This window comes from Ictalurus furcatus, chromosome 18, assembly GCF_023375685.1.
Source record: "Ictalurus furcatus strain D&B chromosome 18, Billie_1.0, whole genome shotgun sequence".
In the NCBI taxonomy this organism is placed as follows: Eukaryota; Metazoa; Chordata; class Actinopteri; order Siluriformes; family Ictaluridae; genus Ictalurus; species Ictalurus furcatus.
In genome coordinates, this window is record NC_071272.1 from 8,926,848 (window position 1) to 8,945,656 (window position 18,809).

At 38.0% G+C, this 18,809-nt stretch overlaps 1 protein-coding gene across 2 annotated transcripts in view; it reads right to left on the reverse strand.

Annotated features, from left to right (window-relative positions):
* LOC128622571 (gamma-aminobutyric acid receptor subunit beta-2) overlaps window positions 1–18,809 on the reverse strand; it is an 84,529-nt gene that overhangs the window by 63,442 nt on the left and 2,278 nt on the right. The gene's annotated exons all lie outside the window — the stretch shown is intronic.

Below are 18,809 nucleotides of genomic sequence, written 5' to 3' on the forward strand. Positions count from 1 at the left end.
ACTCTCACCACACACACACACACAGCCAGGAATCGATTTCAAAACGCCTCGCTGTCTCTCTCAACCACCATCTGCTAACGATCTGCACCGGTTAGCAATTAGGCCTCAAAAGGACATACTAGTCTCTTAGCATGTAGTATCAAGCCTTTAAAAAGCCTCTTAGCATGTTAGCCTCAAAAAGTCTTAAGAAGTCTTGAGTTTAGTAGCAAACTTTCTATGAGAAAGCTTCCTCAAAAATAAACCTCAAAAAGCCTTGTAAACGGACTTAGCATTTAACAATAATGCCTCAAAAAGTTCTATTAGTAAGTTAGCTTGTAGTAATTGGGCCTAAAAAATAAGCTCTAAAGAAAACTCTCAAAAGTCAGTGTTTAATAACAAGTCTTTAAAAATGTTAGCAAATTAGCATTTTGTAACAAGTGAAAAAGATTAGCGAGTTAGCACTGAGTAAAAAGGCCTAAAAAACCACAACCTTGATATAAAGATGATGTACAGTTACAAGGACAATATTTTTAGCAATAAAGCTTAACTTAGCAAGTCTTCATAAAGTGTTAGCGAGTTAGTATTTAGTAATAAGACATCCAAAATGCCTCAAAAGCCCTTAATAATGAGTTTCAGATGTAAAGTGTAAAGGTGTTGAGGGAGAATTCTGTTAGCTACTGAGTTAGCTTTTAGCAATAATGCCTCAGGAAGCCATTTTAAGAAGTCACAATGTAATACTTAGGATTCCTGAGTCAGTCCAGTTAGCAAGTATTAATTAATAAGACCTAAAGATGTCTTGTGAACAATCAGGTCTGACAAAAACACCTCAAAAAACAAGTTCACGTTTAGTTATAAAGATTCAAAAATATAAATAAACATGATCATGAGGTATTTAGAGTTAAGACTAGAGCGAGATCAGGGGTCAGGCCTAAAAAGCTGCGCTAGTAGGTTTTTTAAAAAACAGCAATACGTGGGAAAAATTTCCTTTAAAAATTCTTGTTAGCAAGTTAGCGTTAATAATAAAGCCTAAAAAAGCCTTGTGAAGGAGGTTGTTGTTAACGAGTTAGCATTTGTAAAACGGCCTAACATCGGACAAGGATTGAAAAAAAGCCTTGTTAGCAAGCTAGCATTTAGCTATCATCAGAAATTCTGTGAAAGATTTAGCATTAAACTTGATGTATAAGGAATAAAAACTGTTTTATGCCTCAGTGTAAATTTTTTTTCTGAATTTTCGACATCTTTAGTGGGTGAGATGATGATGATGATGATGGTGATGATGATTTCATACTCTCATCCTGCCTCGCCTTATTAACTCCTTTCATCTTTCTTCTTCTTTCTCCTCATCTGTACATGTCCTCCATCTGTCATATCTGCACAACAAACAGCAGGAGAATCTGTTCACTGGAATTAGCATTTAGCTGGAAGACCACTGAAGGGCTCATTAGCACGTTAGCTTTTCATAATAAAAGCCTGGAAAACCTCGTTAGCGCATTATTTAACGTCATATCAGAATTCGAGCTAACGAACCTGAACAGCGTGTTTCACTACAGCACACGTTTATTCCATTTTTACTGCCAGAGAATTAACGTGTTCTGTCCAATTCTAATTAAAACTAATTATAAAGAGTCGAAACGAGGTCACGTCCTGTCATAAAGTGATGTCTGATTGGTCCATTCATTTTTTTTTTAAAGATGGTGCAGAGAGGTCATGGTCAAACACACACACACGCACACATATTTAAAATTAATTTATTTATTTTACTATTTTTTTTTTTCTTTTGGTCTTTTTTATTATTATTTAATTTAATATGAATATTTTCTTTTGACTGTCCTAAATTCTATTTTAAAATTGTAATTCATTTTATTTCCTTGTATTGTTTTTTTAAAAAAAATATTAATTTATTAATTACATTAATTTGACCGTCCTTGTTTTATTGTAATTAACTTTATTGCTGTACAAATATTTTCCATTTGCCCTTCTTAGTATTCTTTTTAATTTTATTAGATTTTATTTTCTGTTTTTTTCTGAAACCTTCCCTGTTTTGTTTTATTTTATTGTTTTTTTTATTTTATTTTCTATTCTCTCTCTCTATATATATATTCTATTTATTTTTAGGGAGTATGGGTCATGTTTTTTTTTTTTTTTTAATCTTTCATGATTTTAACCTTATTACTGTATAAGACGTCTTTTTTACACCCTGACATGCAGTGCATCATGGGAAAGCACAATCATTTAGATCTCGCACAAAAAATACCTGAATTGGATGAAAAAAACAAACAAACAAACAAACCCCAGGTCAACCAGACAACGCTAACATTAGCATACGCTAAATCCTTCAGCGGGGTGTTGATATATTTGAAGGTAGAGTTTTATTCGTGTGCTACTTCCTGTCGACGGCGGCCCAGTTTCCCGCTCCGTCACTCCGATGTGAGTGTCTCCAGCTGCTCGGCTGCGTCCCGGATATTTAATTAAAAATCTTGGCTGAGGTTTTAGGAAGATGCTTCGATTCACAGCGAGTGGCTTCGGATGCAGCTGATCAAAGAGCTCTGGAGCAGAGCAGTGATGATGATGATGATGATGATGGAGAGGATGAAAGAGAGAAGAGGAGGAAGTGATGCGAGTGGCGGGGGAAGGGGGAGGGGTGTTGGCTCAGGCAGAATGAGAGCGGGCACAAGGAAAAGAGGATGACAGCTGTGGAAGAAGTGCAGCGAGTCGATGAGGAGCAGTAGAAGAAACACGCGAACGCTTTACAGTGCAGGAAATATATCCAGCGCTAACAAACTAACGACTAGCGCAGAGCTGCGAGGTGTATTAGCTATAACACGCACTCTACATGGTTTAACTCGACACTGGGGTTAGCATTGCGCTAATCTGAGTTAACATTAATACTACATGATTTATTAGATTAATTAGCAATAAACAGCATCTTAAAGAAAAGCTTCTTAAATGAGTTCCATTCATATCAGCGCTAACATTGTGTGATTGGACACGCTATTTAAAAAGCCATCAGTCAGCTTTGGATTAGCAACCGTTTTTGTACCTTTCTATTTAAAATTTTAGTTTATTCGTATGTTATTTATTTATTTCTATTCCTAGTAATATTTTCTTTTCATTTATTCTATTGTTTTTTTTCTTTTGACCTTCCTTGTTTTATTTTACGTTATTTTTCATGTCGTTCTTCCTATTATTATTTACTTTGATCTTTTTTCTTTTTGCCCTTCCTAAATGTTATTTTTATTTCATTTTTATAGATTTTTTTTCCCTCTAGTGACCTTCCTTGTTTTTATTTGTTTTAATTAATTAATTAATTAATTAATATATTTACGGACAGATGTGTTGGATTTGAAGCCAAACAGTAACACACACACCTTTTCAGAGGAAAGCGCTCTCTACCATCTTCTGCATACACGAGTTCACAAATGTCCATGATTGGCTAGTGTTACTTTGATTGACAAGGGGAGAGAGAGACAGTATATCCCGCCCACCCAGGAGGCACAGCCGAGACCATGTTTATAGGTTTATACAGCATTTATCACTTTTCATTACATAAACACACACACACACAGGTGTTTCAGTTTCTCGTCACAGCTATCGAGAACAACTAACTCACACAAAAACCCCTCACGTTAGTAAACTTTTAAGATAAACTTTTCAGTCTTTTATTTGGACCATTTGTAGAATTTGACAAAAGGAACTTTTTGTAACACAAGTTTTATAAAAGTTTTATTTTTTTAATATATTACCTCACTTCTTCTACTCGGAACTTTATTTATTCTCATTATCACACTTCTGTGTCCGTCTCTGTCTCCAGGCAACAAGAAACCATAAACCCGCCTCAAATTCTTACACACACACACACACACACACACACACACACAAACAGTCACATTGCTGTGGTAACTGATGTAAAAGGTGTAAAGCTGAGAGGTCATTAGAAGTTTAGAAGAATGTGACATGGCCACACTGATGGATTTCACACTGATCTCCAGCTCATGTAACCGCTCTTAGCATGTCCAGTGTTAGCATTAGCATTAGGCTACGAATGTTTACAAAGGAAGTGTGATAATGGAGTTTAAATGAGTTCTGTCAGCATTAAAGCCACAAAACATTCTTCAATGTACTTTATGCATTATTTTGTATTTTATTTTGTTTTATTCCCCGTATGACTTTCCAAGTATTTGTTTATTTCCTTTTATTTATTTTTGACCTTCCTAATATTACTTTCTATTTTCTTTTTGTTTCGTTGTTTTATTTGAGTTATTTTCCCTTTTTGACTGTCCATATGTTTTAATTTTTAAAGTAAAGAGGGTCAAATGATCTGTTTCATTTCATTTCATTTCATTTCATTTCATTTTTGATCTTTCGAGCATTATTTGATTGTATTGTTTTACTTTTGTCTGTTTGTTTTATTTTAATGTTTTAACAATTTTATTTATTAAAAAAGTAGGTCAGTAGGTTTAATTTACTTTTTTATTTTATTTTAAATTTTGAAATACATTCAAGTATTATTATTGACTTTCCCTTTCCGTGTATATGTGTGTATATGTGTGTGTATATATATATATATATATATATATATATATATATATATATATATATATATATATAAAGGGAAAGAATAATTATATATATACAATATATAATTATATATATATAATTTTTTTTAATTTCATTTTTTTTGCTTTTGTTTGATTTTATTGTTTTGACCCTTTTATTTATTTATTTTTTAGATGGTTCATTTCAGATTTTATTTTTATTTTATTTTTATGCTGCTTTAGTTAGTTACAGAAATGTTACAGGTTATTGTATAGTAGAAATTTTGGTGCTGTGTGTAATGTTATTAATGTATTAATAACTTTCTGAAATGTAATTAAACACAACAAAAACCTCCTCCACTCCTTCCTTCATTAAAAAATTAAAACATTAAAAATGTTAAAAATAATTTATTAAATTAATTAGAAATATAATGAAACTCGTGTTTAGGCTTTAATTTTTTTAGACTTTAATTAGATGCTCGTGACATTGGTAGCAGTAGTTACAAAGAGTTAAGAGATTAAAAAAGAACGTGACTCTTTTATCACTAATTAACCCTGACAGCTCTCTGCGCTTAAGCACCAGACGAGTGGAAGCTCTGAGCACCGAGCGTCGAGTCGAGTCGAGTCCAGTCTGTAATGACGGAGCTGAAGAGTCGGCTGAGAACGACGCTATGACTGTTTCGTCCAGAACTTTACGCTAATTCTCGCTAAAGGGTGAGAAGATAACGGCATTTAACTGAAGCTGAAGTGAACAGGGAGAAACGTCACCAAGCATCTGTCAATAATAGTAATGTTATTAAACATTATATAATAAATACAAGAGACAAACAAAGCAAAATTTGTCAAATTCCGGTTGGTTCATGAAAATGCTAATGCTAAAGTATAGTTTAAAACATAGACCAACAGTTACAAAAATGTTATACTTTACAATAATATTTAATAACGAATATAATAATACATAATAAATAAAGTTTTCAAGTTCATTTCTGTTCCCTTATGCTAGTTTTTCTTGCACAGTTTTAGAACCCTTAATTATAGAAGAACCAATGAGGAACTCTTAGAACAGGGTTCTTCTATAATTAAGGATTTTAAAACCTCTCTGAAAGAGGAACTCCGTGCTGAAGTATACACTTTAGTTATTTAAGGGATCATTAAATAAGCATTCTTAGCTTCCAAAAAAAAAAGGGTAGGATTCCACATAGAAACCGAAGAAGCCTTAAGGGTTCAGTATAAACTTAAGTTTTTAACAGGGTGGTTTTATTAGCTTAATTAGCATATTCATGTTGTAGCATGTGACGTATTCCATTCATGCGTCTCCATTTCAGTTTAGAGCCACTTCATTTCACAGAGTTTCCCATCAGGAGCTTGAGGAACGCCGAGGTGATGAGTTTAACAGCAATCAGATGAAGAACACGGATATAGTCCCGAGTCTACGGTTCTACGACCTCCCGTTAATTTGTTCAGTGAGAAAACATTAACATTAACATCGGTTGGCTCTTAAACAGAACAAAACCTCGGTGTGTTTCATTAGCTCAATAATGAGAGCCAGAGCGTAAAAAGGTTTATTACGGTTCTGATATTTGATCAAAGCGGTCGGAAAAGAATATGGGGGAACATTAAAGTCCAACGGCGGCCATTACGACAATTAGCAAGTGGCTAAACACGGTGCTTACTGCGCTCGTTTGGATCGACGTTCATTAGCCTAATGGCGGTGTAAATGGAGAATGTTACGCCGACTTCCACCTGGAGAACTCTCGCAGCTGTTCCTTAAAGTGAAATGAAATGCGCCTAATCTTAAGTGAGGGATTTGAGACTCGTGCTCATCATCAGTGATATTCTATAAAGTTTTAATGATTTTTACACCCAAAATTTTCACTTAATGCATCAGCAGCTGGGTTTCTGACTCTCTCTCGCTCTCTCTCTCTCTCTCTCTCTCTCTCTCTCTCTCTCACACACACACACACACACACACACACACACTAATAAAACAAATTATTTATCAATTTTCTGCTCTGAAAATGTAACAGGCCAGGTATTATTATTTATTTCCTTTTCCTTGTAATAAAAATACAGCTGAACCTGCTGAACGATGCAAATTTTTCTTTCTATTACAATGAGCATATTTACATATGCAAATGAGGCAGTAGATCATTAAATTCACCAATTTGCTTCAACATCGCAAATCGATTTTTCAACTAAATAATTTCACCCTGAATAATTCTCAGACTTTTATATAACACTTACATTTATTAAAATACTATTCATGTACATTACATGCTACTTAATTACAAAAATAAATAAATAAAAAAGCGGAAACAACTCAAGATATTAATTCCACCTCAAATGAATGTCGGACTTTTAAGACTTATACTCCGGTGTGTGGTGGAACGATGTGGATTTACCTGCTTTGAAGGCAAAACAAACTACATTTTGAGGTCAAATGCTGGACAAACACACCGAAGCTCATCCGTTTTCATCTTCTAATTCTAAACATTTTCACCACATTTACACAAGGTTCTTTCTGCTTGTCTGTTTTTCTTTACATATTTTTAATATATATATTTTTATATTTTTATCAGTTGGTTATTTTGTTTGTGACGCCAACAAAAGGTATCCATAAAAGGAGACCAGAAAAAGATAAAACATTTATGGAAGGAGTCTCCAGTGTCAGTGTCAGTACGTTGTCTTATTCATTTGAAGAGAGAGAAATAAAAGGCTGGAATACGTACACGCCCTCTTTCTGAAGCATAACAGACGGGTACAGGAAGTTTTGAAATGCACACAACTAGAGAAATGAAGGTTCTCAGTGATAGAATACCTTAACACCTTTACTTATTCACCAGCTCAGTATCCATGTGTGATTTTCACTCCTGACTCGCTCAGCTCGTCGCCTCCTTTTCCTTTTATTATTTGATCAACCGTAAACGCTGCATTGTTCGCTCACTATCTATCAGGTTTATACGATTTGTCCGGTTGTCTCCCTCTGTACCAGCACCACAGCGACAAAAAAATGTGTTGCTAAAGGTTTTATGAGTAAACAATTATCTGACTCACAGTGGATTCAGTTCCACACCACAGAACCACATGACAGGTGCTGCGTTACACTCCAAAATGATGGAACCGGCCGAGTGTGTGGACGGAATGGGAGCTAATGGAGCTGGACATTTACACCAACGCTGTAAACCAATAAATCCTCAGAGAAGGGGGGATAAAAGGGGTTGTATTGACGCTGAGTAAATGCAGGAATTCAGGCTAGAACATTTAGCTTCTGAATTCTTTGGTCGTCCTTTTAGGGGAACTCTTAAAATTTCTATTTAAGAGTATTGAACGCTTAAAAGACCCCTGGAGAACCATTTTGAGCGTACTTATTGTTTCTGAGCATTTATCACTACCTTTAGGACTCTTCAGGAAGTCATTGCGCATTATCTTGTTTTTAATTTTCATTTTTTTAAGGATGTACTTGACTACACAGATGTGTCATTATTAAATTTTTAATTACTAATAGATTTCATTTACATTATTATTTTATCAGTACAAATCTACTTGCAATCATTGTAATTGCTATTGTCAATGTTTTTGTTTATTTTTGTATTTTCTCTAGTACAACACTACTATTTTGCTGCCAGTTTGTTAGCAAACCTATACAGTATACTGTAATATACATTGTGTACTGTAGAAATATTTTTTGTCAAATCATCCAGCCCTAGCAAGAAATAATAATAATAATAAAATCTTGTTTCCGTCTCTGTTATGACAGTAAACTTGGCATGGCTTATGATAATCTGATTTGTTTTCGAGCATTACACAGTGATCATCTCTAAATTCAACATTTTCAATCTCCTCAGAAGATAAAAAAAAAGCCTTGTTCAATTCCGAAATGTTGTGTAGCGTTTGTTGGATTATATAATAATGTATAATAATATGACTGCAACATCGTACTCGCATAATCAGCCACGGCTTTAAACCCACTGCCTTGACTCATGTTGATGAATCATGTACAGCCTTTTAATAAGGCCCAGATATATACACACACACACACACACACACACACGAACCCATACAGTCGCAGTGTTTTGAAAAGGTTACAGCCACATGCTGACAGTCATTAATCCACCGGTTCTCCCTCCAGCATTAACACAAACATCACAAACGTCCAGAAATGTAGAAATATGGTTCAGATTTAATTTTGGATTTAAAAGCTGCAATTAAAGTGACAACGATGCAAAAAAAAAAAACAGTCTAGTAGTTAATAACAGTTAATATTTACAGATTAGGCAAAACTGATAAATTAATGAAATATAAGGGAAAATGTCTGTAGCTTAAGAATAATGTATTTGAATAACGTGACACAGTATAATAGTGTGTAAGTATAAATTTTTCTCTACTGAAATAACTCGACTAAGACTGACTCAATCTGTAAAGCTTATGATTCACAATTTGACTAAGTCTTCAAATCTTATGACTCACAATTTGACTCAGTCTTCAAATCTTATGATTCACAATTTGACTCAGTCTTCAAATCTTATGACTCAATTTGACGCAGTCTTCAAATCTTATGATTCACAATTTGACTCAGTCTTCAAATCTTATGACTCAATTTGACGCAGTCTTCAAATCTTATAATTCACAATTTGACTCAGTCTTCAAATCTTATGATTTTCAATTTGACTTAGTCTTCAAATCTTATAATTCACAATTTGACTCAGTCTTCAAATCTTATGACTCACAATTTGACTCAGTCTTCAAATCTTATGATTCACAATTTGACTCAGCCTTCAAATCTTATAATTCACAATTTGACCCAGTCTTCAAATCTTATGACTCACAATTTGACTCAGTCTTTAAATCTTATTATTCAAAATTAGACTCAGTCTTCATATCTTATGATTCACAATTTGACTCAGCCTTCAAATCTTATAATTCACAATTTGACTCAGTCTTCAAATCATATTAATCACAATTTGACTCAGTATTCAAATCTTATGATTCACAATTTGGCTCAGTCTTCAAATCTTATGGTTCGCACTTTGACTCTATCTGTAAAGCTTATGATTCACAATTAGACTCAGTCTTCAAATCTTATAATTCACAATTAGACTCAATCTTCAAATCTTATGATTCTCAATTTGACTCAATCAGTAACGCTTATGATTCAGAATTTGATTCAGACTTCAAAACTTGTGATTCGCAATTTGACTCCAACTTGAAAACTTAAAATTCAACTCCAGTTTAAAATAATCTGACTCGCAACTGGACTCATGTTTTAAAGCTTATGATTGGCAAATTAACAAGTGTTTCAAATGCTTATGATTTTCAACATACTCTTAAACTACTCTTAAACTAAACTCTTAAAATGTAACTTAAAAGCCTGTGATTTACAACTTGATTCAAACTACAGCGCTTATGACTCACCAACTGACTTTATGATTCGTAACTTGACTCCAACTTCAAACGTTTATGATCCATATCATGACTTTGACTTCTAGACTTATGAGTCATAAAAAATGGAAAAGTGGAAGAAAGCGGTAATTATCTAAACATTATTAGTGATATGATTTTTTGCTGTAAAAAAATGGAAATATATTAAGTTATATTGAAGAGATAGAAGACCGATACGGATGCTAATAAGAAACAGCTTAAATATAATTGACTAATATATTTAGCCAGAAGTGAAAGGGAGCGATTCAATCAGCACCACCTCATCTTGTCTTCTACACTCTTTCAGACAGCAGCTGCTCACTAAGCCATCATGCAAACTGCCTTATTTATATCTAATTTAAGCCATATGGAGGTTTCTCAGTTGTGTTGCGAGCATATTGAAGCAGCGGCTCAGTTGATCACACACGAGAGAGAATGAGTGTACCGAGCACATAATTCAGCTCTGAGCAAACAAGAACATGCTAATAGACTCAACACTTACATACCAAGCAAGGCAAATATGAGGTTTAAAATCAGGAAATGCAGTATATAGTACAGTGGTTCTCAATTTTTTTCGACGTGAGGGCCCCCTTGTGCAGGGTGTGTCCCTTTGTGGCCCCCTAGAGTCGTCAGATTTTCTCAGATTCGTTTTTTTCACACTAGGCTCTTCTGTATAAGAGACCACGTCCTCTATCTAAAAACTTATCCATTTTAAATAGTCTTAGGTTTTATGAGTGTCATTTTTATGTACATCATAGTGTAAACATTCACAATCCTGACTTACATACAGGTAAAATAATAATAATAATAATAATAAAAAACAATGTTCTAGAATTTCTATGCGGCCCCCCTCTGCACCATCTGGCAGCCCCCAGTTTGAGAACCACAGATATAGTATATACATGCTGCATGTATCCCATCTGTATCAGCTCCCTCTACCCTGTACATCAATGAAAGTAGATCACTAAGGGACCTCCATTTGGGTGGCAGATCATTTTACTTACAGGTATTCTACAATGTACTCAATCTCTATGGCTTGGGACTTTGGACTTGAGTCAGGCTCTACAGTTTAGGACTTTGGACTTGACTTCTGAATTCTGGACTTAATAATAATCTGGGACTCTGGACTCAACTCTGTCTCGACAGTTTAGGGGCCCTGGGCTCAAGTCGGTCTCTGGATGTGACTCTAGACTTAGACTTTGGACTCTAGACTCAAATTGATTTGGGATATGACTTGACTGGAACTTTACAGCCTTGCACTCTGGACTATACTTGCTCTATACAGCTTGGGACTCTGAACTTGAGTCTGACTTTGAACTACTAATCTAATTTGCCTCTGGATTTGACTCTTTCATTTGTGTCTCTAGACTTGGCCTCTTAGCTTGTGACTCAGTCTTAATGGCTTGTGACTCTGGACTCAATTCAGACATTGTGGCCTTGCACTCTAGACTTGACTTAGTCTCTACAAATTGTGACAATGGACTTGACTCTGACTTGACTGAATTGACTCAAGTATTGACTCAGCCTTGTCAGTTTGGGAGTTTGGACTCGACTAGAGTTTATGACATGGAAATCTGGACTTGCCTTGGTCTCTATGGTTTAAGACTAGAGTAGAGTCATTCTGTACAGATTGTACACACACACACACACACACACACACATATTATATATAATATATATATATATACATTGTTTATATTATTGTTTGTGATAGTTGTTCATGAGTCCCTTGTTTGTCCTGCCCACTGTTCTTCAGAAAAATCCTCCAGGTCCAGCACATTCTTTACTTTTCCAGCATCTTCTGCGTATTTGACCCCTTTACAACAGCAACTATATGATGTTGAGATACATCTTTTCACACTGAGGACAACTGAGGGACTCGTACACAGCTATGAGATAAGGTGCAAACATTCACTGATGCTCAAGAAGTCATGGGCACCCAAAGCTCACTGATGCGTGTGGGGAGCGAAGGTGACCCTGTCTGGTCCGATCATACAGAAGAACTACTGTAGCACAAATTGCTGAAAATGTTAATGTTGATAGAAAGGTATCACAACACACAGTGCATACGGAGCTGCGTAGCTGCAGACAGGGCAGAGTGCCCATGCTGACCACTGTCCACCACCTAAAGCTCCTACAATGAGCATGTGAGCATCAGAACTGGACCATGGAGCAATGGAAGAAGGTGGCCTGGTCTGATGAATCACGTTGCTGCAGATGAGCTGGCAGAGGCAGTGTGATGCTCTGGGCAATGTTCTGCTGGGAAACCATGGGTCCTGGCATTCATATGGATGTTACTTTGACACATACATAAGCATTGCGGCAGACCCGAGTACACCCCTTCATGGCAACGGTATTCCCTAATGTCAGTGACCTCTTTCAGCAGTATAATGGGTCTTGCCACACTGCAAAAATTGTTCAGGAATGGTTTTGAGGAACATGAAAAAGAGTTCAAGGTGTTGACTCGTCCTCCAAATTCCCCAGATCTCAATCCAATCGAGCGTCTGTGGAATGTGCTGGACAAACAAGTCCGATACATGGAGGCCCCACCTCACATCTTGTAGCACTTAAAGGATCTGCTGCTAATGTCTTGGTGCCAGATACCACAGCACAACTTCAGAGATCTTGTGGAGTCCATGCCTCAGTGGTCATAGCTGTTTTGGTGGCACAAGGAGGACCTACACAATATTAAGCAGGTGTTTTTTATATTATGGCTGATCATATGACACACACACACACACACACACACATTTTGCCTTATTATTACCTCTCCAAAACTGGTTGACATTTCAAGCAAGTTTATATTTATATATGTTTCTGAACTGCAATCTCAAGCTGATTTCTTGCCATTCTCAGGTTCTCATGCCCTCTTTTGGTTTCTGAGAAACTTTCTTTATGATGTCTTTATCCTCAGAACATCAATAAATAACATTCCTCTTGGAAATTTTGTATTCTGTGGACCTGTTTGGATCAATGAAGATCACACACTCACCTTTATCTTCACCTTTATTGAATGCCTTACATTCTTATTTGGTGAAACAGTAGTCCAGCTTCCTATGGGATTCTGCTTTTTTTTTTATAAAGCAAACAAAAAACACTTCTCAACACCAGCTCACCGGAGTCTGTATGGTGCAGACTCAAGATTAGCAAATAGTGTTTGTCAAGATACCAGCATTTTCAGTTCTGATTGTACCATCTCGATGGAATCTGACTGGACTATCACGAAAGGATCTGATTGTACAAATATGATCAGAACTAATTGTACCATCACAATTGGATCTGAATTGTACAACCATGATCAGGTCTGACTGTACCACCATGATTGGATATGAATTGTACCATCATGACCAGGTCGGATTGTACCACCATGAAAATATCTAATTGTACCATCATAATTTGATTTGATTGTACCATCATGATAAGGTCTAATTCTGTACTAGAAATTGGATCTAATTTTACTGTCATGATAATGTCTGATTTGATCAACCTGGTAAAATCCTAAAGAACCGCAAGTCTGAGAGAAATAAAAATCAGCTCTGCAATGCTGGACCATTTTAGCCCTTGGTTTCACTTTTGCTCTTTTATCTGTATTTTCAACATCTCCATCATGAATCATGTCCAGCCTGAAGCAGTGAGAAGAACACGACCTCCCCAGAAAACACAATGTCAGGAAGCTTTAGCCTCAGCTCCACTACCTGTAATCATGTGTAACTTTTTATAAATCGTGCTGTAATCACATCATACCTGCTGCAAAATTCTTACTGTAGAGTAATGCGCTCCACCCTAATGATCCATTTTCACCATTTAATAAAAGTTCAAGAGAAATAAAAATGTTCACTGCCACGCTTCCAAAACTTGCTGTGCTTTAAGCATCTCTCTGTACTTCAGGACAACTGAATTTTTAACCATTATTTGCTGTCATTAAATAATTAAAATAGGAAATATTCTTTAAAATATCTCATTATGTTGCAAGGATAATGCAGCTAATAAGTAATGGAATTTATAGCTACCAGTTTAGCATTTCTCTTAGGATTTGTATATAAAATAGACAAGTTTATTAAAAAGAAATCATACGAAAATGAAATTATTGCATTTAAAATTATTACAAAATCACTAATGCCAATTTCAAAGTCACACCTAATACCCAAGTCTATGATTAATAAATTTGTTAATTAATTAATTATATATATTAAAAGTAATTTATCTAATGTATGTATTTATGTACAGTATATCTACTACAGAATTCTGTTAAACAACAATACCATGACTAATTACAATGATTAAAACATGATTATTAAGTAATTTGCTAATTCTAATTAAGAATTTATGGAAAAGTTTGCATTTATTTAATTGTTTGTTTATATAATAAATGGGATGTGGTTGTTTATTAGTCATTTGTGTTCAGCTCCTCAGTCCTGTCCAGCTCTGCGTCTCTTTATTTTCCCCCGTTAATCTCGGCTGTGTTCACTGATCCCTCGCTTGCAGTGTCAGGGTCGAGAGTGTGTTAGCCGCAGGGAGCTGTGTAACGTTAGCGTAGTGCAAAATAAATGTTTAATCCAGATGAGCGAGTACAAACACTGAGCTTTCAGCGCAGCGAGACACGGGCCTTGGCCTTGTAATAACATTATTTAAACTCTCTCTCTCTCTCTCTCTCTCTCTCTCTCTCTCACTAACACACACACACACACACATAGACACAAACACACACACGAGACCACGCCTCATTCACTATGACTGACTTACACAGAGGCCACACCTCCTTCATTATGACTGACAGGTACAGAGACCACACCTCCTTCACTGTGACTGACAAAGACCACACCTCCTTCACTGTGACTGACAGACAGAGACCACACCTCCTTCACTGCGACTGACAGGTACAAAGGCCACGCCTCCTTCACTGTGACACACAGGCACAGAGGCCACACCTGCTTCACTATGACTGACAGGTACAGAGGCCACACCTCCTTCACTATGATTGACAGGTACAGAGGCCACACCTCCTTCACTATGATTGACAGGTCACACCTCCTTATGGTGAAAGTTTGAAAATTAAGAGCTCTTAAGGGTTCCTTGGCTGTCCTTCAGAGAACCTTCAAAGGTTCTGTATACACACAACAGTTGTTTCAAGTCGAACCTTTTAGGAACCTTTTTAAGAACCTTTAATCATCTTGTGAGCCCTTAAAGAACCCAATTTTAAGAGTACAAAGTCATTTTTTAAATGGAATTTTTACCAGTCAATTAATAAAATTCTTGCAAATATTTGTTCGGAAATGTACATTTATATAAATGAGGTTTCATTGAATTAAATATGCATACATTTGCATAATAAATAAATAAAGAAATCTAATCTTTTTTGGTGTTATGAAGTTACAGTTCAAATTAGACACTTCTGAAAAAAAAGTCTTTTACAGAACAGTTTATTCGGAAATACAGTTCCCCTTTTGTCAGAATATAATCCATGAATTATTAACATTTTGATAAATTCTATATATATAACTGATCTAATAGCTTTTAGAAGATTTTTGATATTTGGTTCTAAAAATAAAAAGCGATTTCACTTTTTCACTCTAGTAAGCGTGATTCTTAAAGCAAGATTTATAAAAAATAATTGGAATTAAATGTAATAAACTTGTGTTGTCGAATATCATCTTCTGTAAATTACAGGCTTGCTCTAAACTTTCACTCGCCAGTCGTCTGTAGCGTGAGCATGATAGCGTCTAGACTTCATCCCGCTCCAGGCTACGTCCTCGTTAACGTCGTCCTGCAACACCAAAACCTAACGCCACGAGCTGCTGCTGCTGCTGAGATGTAAACCCATGTATAAAGCAGGAAAAAAATCTTTGTAAAGATATATGACGTGACACAATCGTGCAAAGTGGGAGAAGCTTAAAGTTTTCTTCTAAGGTCCTCGGTTTCAGTTAACACAGTCTTGAGTCGAAAAACTGCTGAAATAAATATCTATCTGTTGAGCTTTCAATGAGAGGTTCTTTTTTTATTATTATATTTTTATGTACTGAGTTCTGAGAAAAAAAATTAACAAAAAATTATTTCGCAATAAAAGAAAAAACAAGTTTTTTTTGAAAAAACAAACACGCAAAAAAGAACAAGAGTCGTCGCTTTCTAACGATAAAATATCACAGCAATGAAACACACACAGGAACACAACTTCTTCACATTAAACCTTCAGTAATGCTAACTGAACCTTAACCACTGTCTTAACCACACACACACACACACACAGCTCTTACACCCCCCACACAGCTCTAACACACCCACACACACAGCTCTAACACACCCACACACACACACACACACACACACACAGCTCTAACACACCCACACACACACACACACAGCTCTAACACCCCCCCACACACAGCTCTAACACACCAACACAGACACACACACACACACACAGCTCTAACACCCCCCCCCCACACACACACTGCTCTAACACCCCCCCCCCACACACACACACACATACACACACACAGCTCTAACACCTGCCCCCCCACACGCAGCTCTAACACCCCCCACACACACACAGATCTAACACACCCACACACACACAGATCTAACACCCCCCACACACACACACACAGCTCTAACACCCCCCCACACAGATCTAACACACCCACCCACACACAGATCTAACACCCCCCCACACACACACAGATCTAACACCCCCCCCCACACACACACACAGATCTAACACCCCCCCCACACACACACACAGCTCTAACACACCCACACACACAGATCTAACACACCCACACACACACACACAGCTCTAACACACACACACACACACAGCTCTAACACCCCCCCCCACACACACACACAGCTCTAACACACCCACACACAGCTCTAACACCCCCCCCACGCATAAACCAACACACACAGCTCTAACACCTACCCCCCCACACACAGCTCTAACACCCCCCCCCACACACACACAGAGCTCTAACACCCCCCCCACACACACACACAGATCTAACACACCCATACACACACACAGATCTAACACACCCACCATCCCCCACACACAGCTCTAACACACCCACACACACACACAGCTCTAACACACCCACCCACACACACACACACAGCTCTAACATCCGCCCCCCCCACACACACAGCTCCAACACATCAACACAGACACACACATACACAACTCTAACATCCGCCCCCCCACACACACACAGCTCCAACACCCCCCCACACACACACAGCTCTAACACACCCACACACACACACACACACAGCTCTAACACCCCCCCCCACACACACAGCTCTAACACACCCACACACAGCTCTAACACACCCACACACACACAGCTCTAACACACCCACACACACACACACAGCTCTAACACCCCCCCCCCACACACACACACAGCTCTAACACACCCACACAAAGCTCTAACACCCCCCCACACATACACACACACACAGCTCTAACACACTCACACACACACAAAGCTCTAACACACCCATACACACAGCTCTAACACACCCACACACACACACACACACACACACAGCTCTAACACACACACACACAGCTCTAACACACCCACACACACACACACACACACAGCTCCAACACCCCCCCCACACACACAGCTCTAACACACCCACACACAGCTCTAACACACCCACACACACACAGCTCTAACACACCCACACACACAGCTCTAACACACCCACACTCAAACACAGCTCTAACACCCCCCCCCACACACACACAGCTCTAACACACCCACACAAAGCTCTAACACACCCCCCCCCCCACACACACACAGCTCTAACACACTCACACACACACAAAGCTCTAACACACCCACACACACAGCTCTAACACACCCACACACACACACAGCTCTAACACACCCACACACACACAAAGCTCTAACACACCCACACACACACACAGCTCTAACACACCCACACAGCTCTAACACACCCACACACACACACAGCTCTAACACACCCACACAGCTCTAACACACCCACACACAGCTCTAACACACCCACACACACACAAAGCTCTAACACACCCACACACACAGCTCTAACACACCCACCCACACACACCCACACACACAGCTCTAATACACCCACACACACACAGAGCCCTAACACACCCACACACACACCCACACACACACCCACACACACAGCTCTAACACACCCACACACACAGCTCTAACACACCCACACACACACACAGCTCTAACACACCCACACACACACAGCTCTAACACACCTACACACACACAGAGCTCTAACACACCCACACACACACAGCTCTAACACACCAACACAGACACACACACACACACAGCTCTAACACACCAATACAGACACACACACACACACACACACACAGCTCTAACACACCAATACAGACACACACACACACACACACAGCTCTAACAACCCCACACACACACACACAGATCTAACACACCCACCCCCACACACACACAAACACACACCTCTAACACACACACACACACACACAACTCTAAAACACACACACACAGCTCTGACACACACACACACACACAGCTCTAACACACACACGCACCTCTAACACACAGACACACACAGCTCTAATACACCCACACACACGCGCACACACACCCACACACACACACATGGCTATAACACACACATACACACAGCTATAACACACACATACACACAGCTATAACACACACACACACACACAGCTATAACACACACACACACACACACACACACACACACCCAGACATCATCACTAGGGGGTGCTCTTGCATACAGATAAAACACACTCCGGTCTCTCCTTCCGTCATCAGATCCTAATAAACACTTTCACAGCAGCTG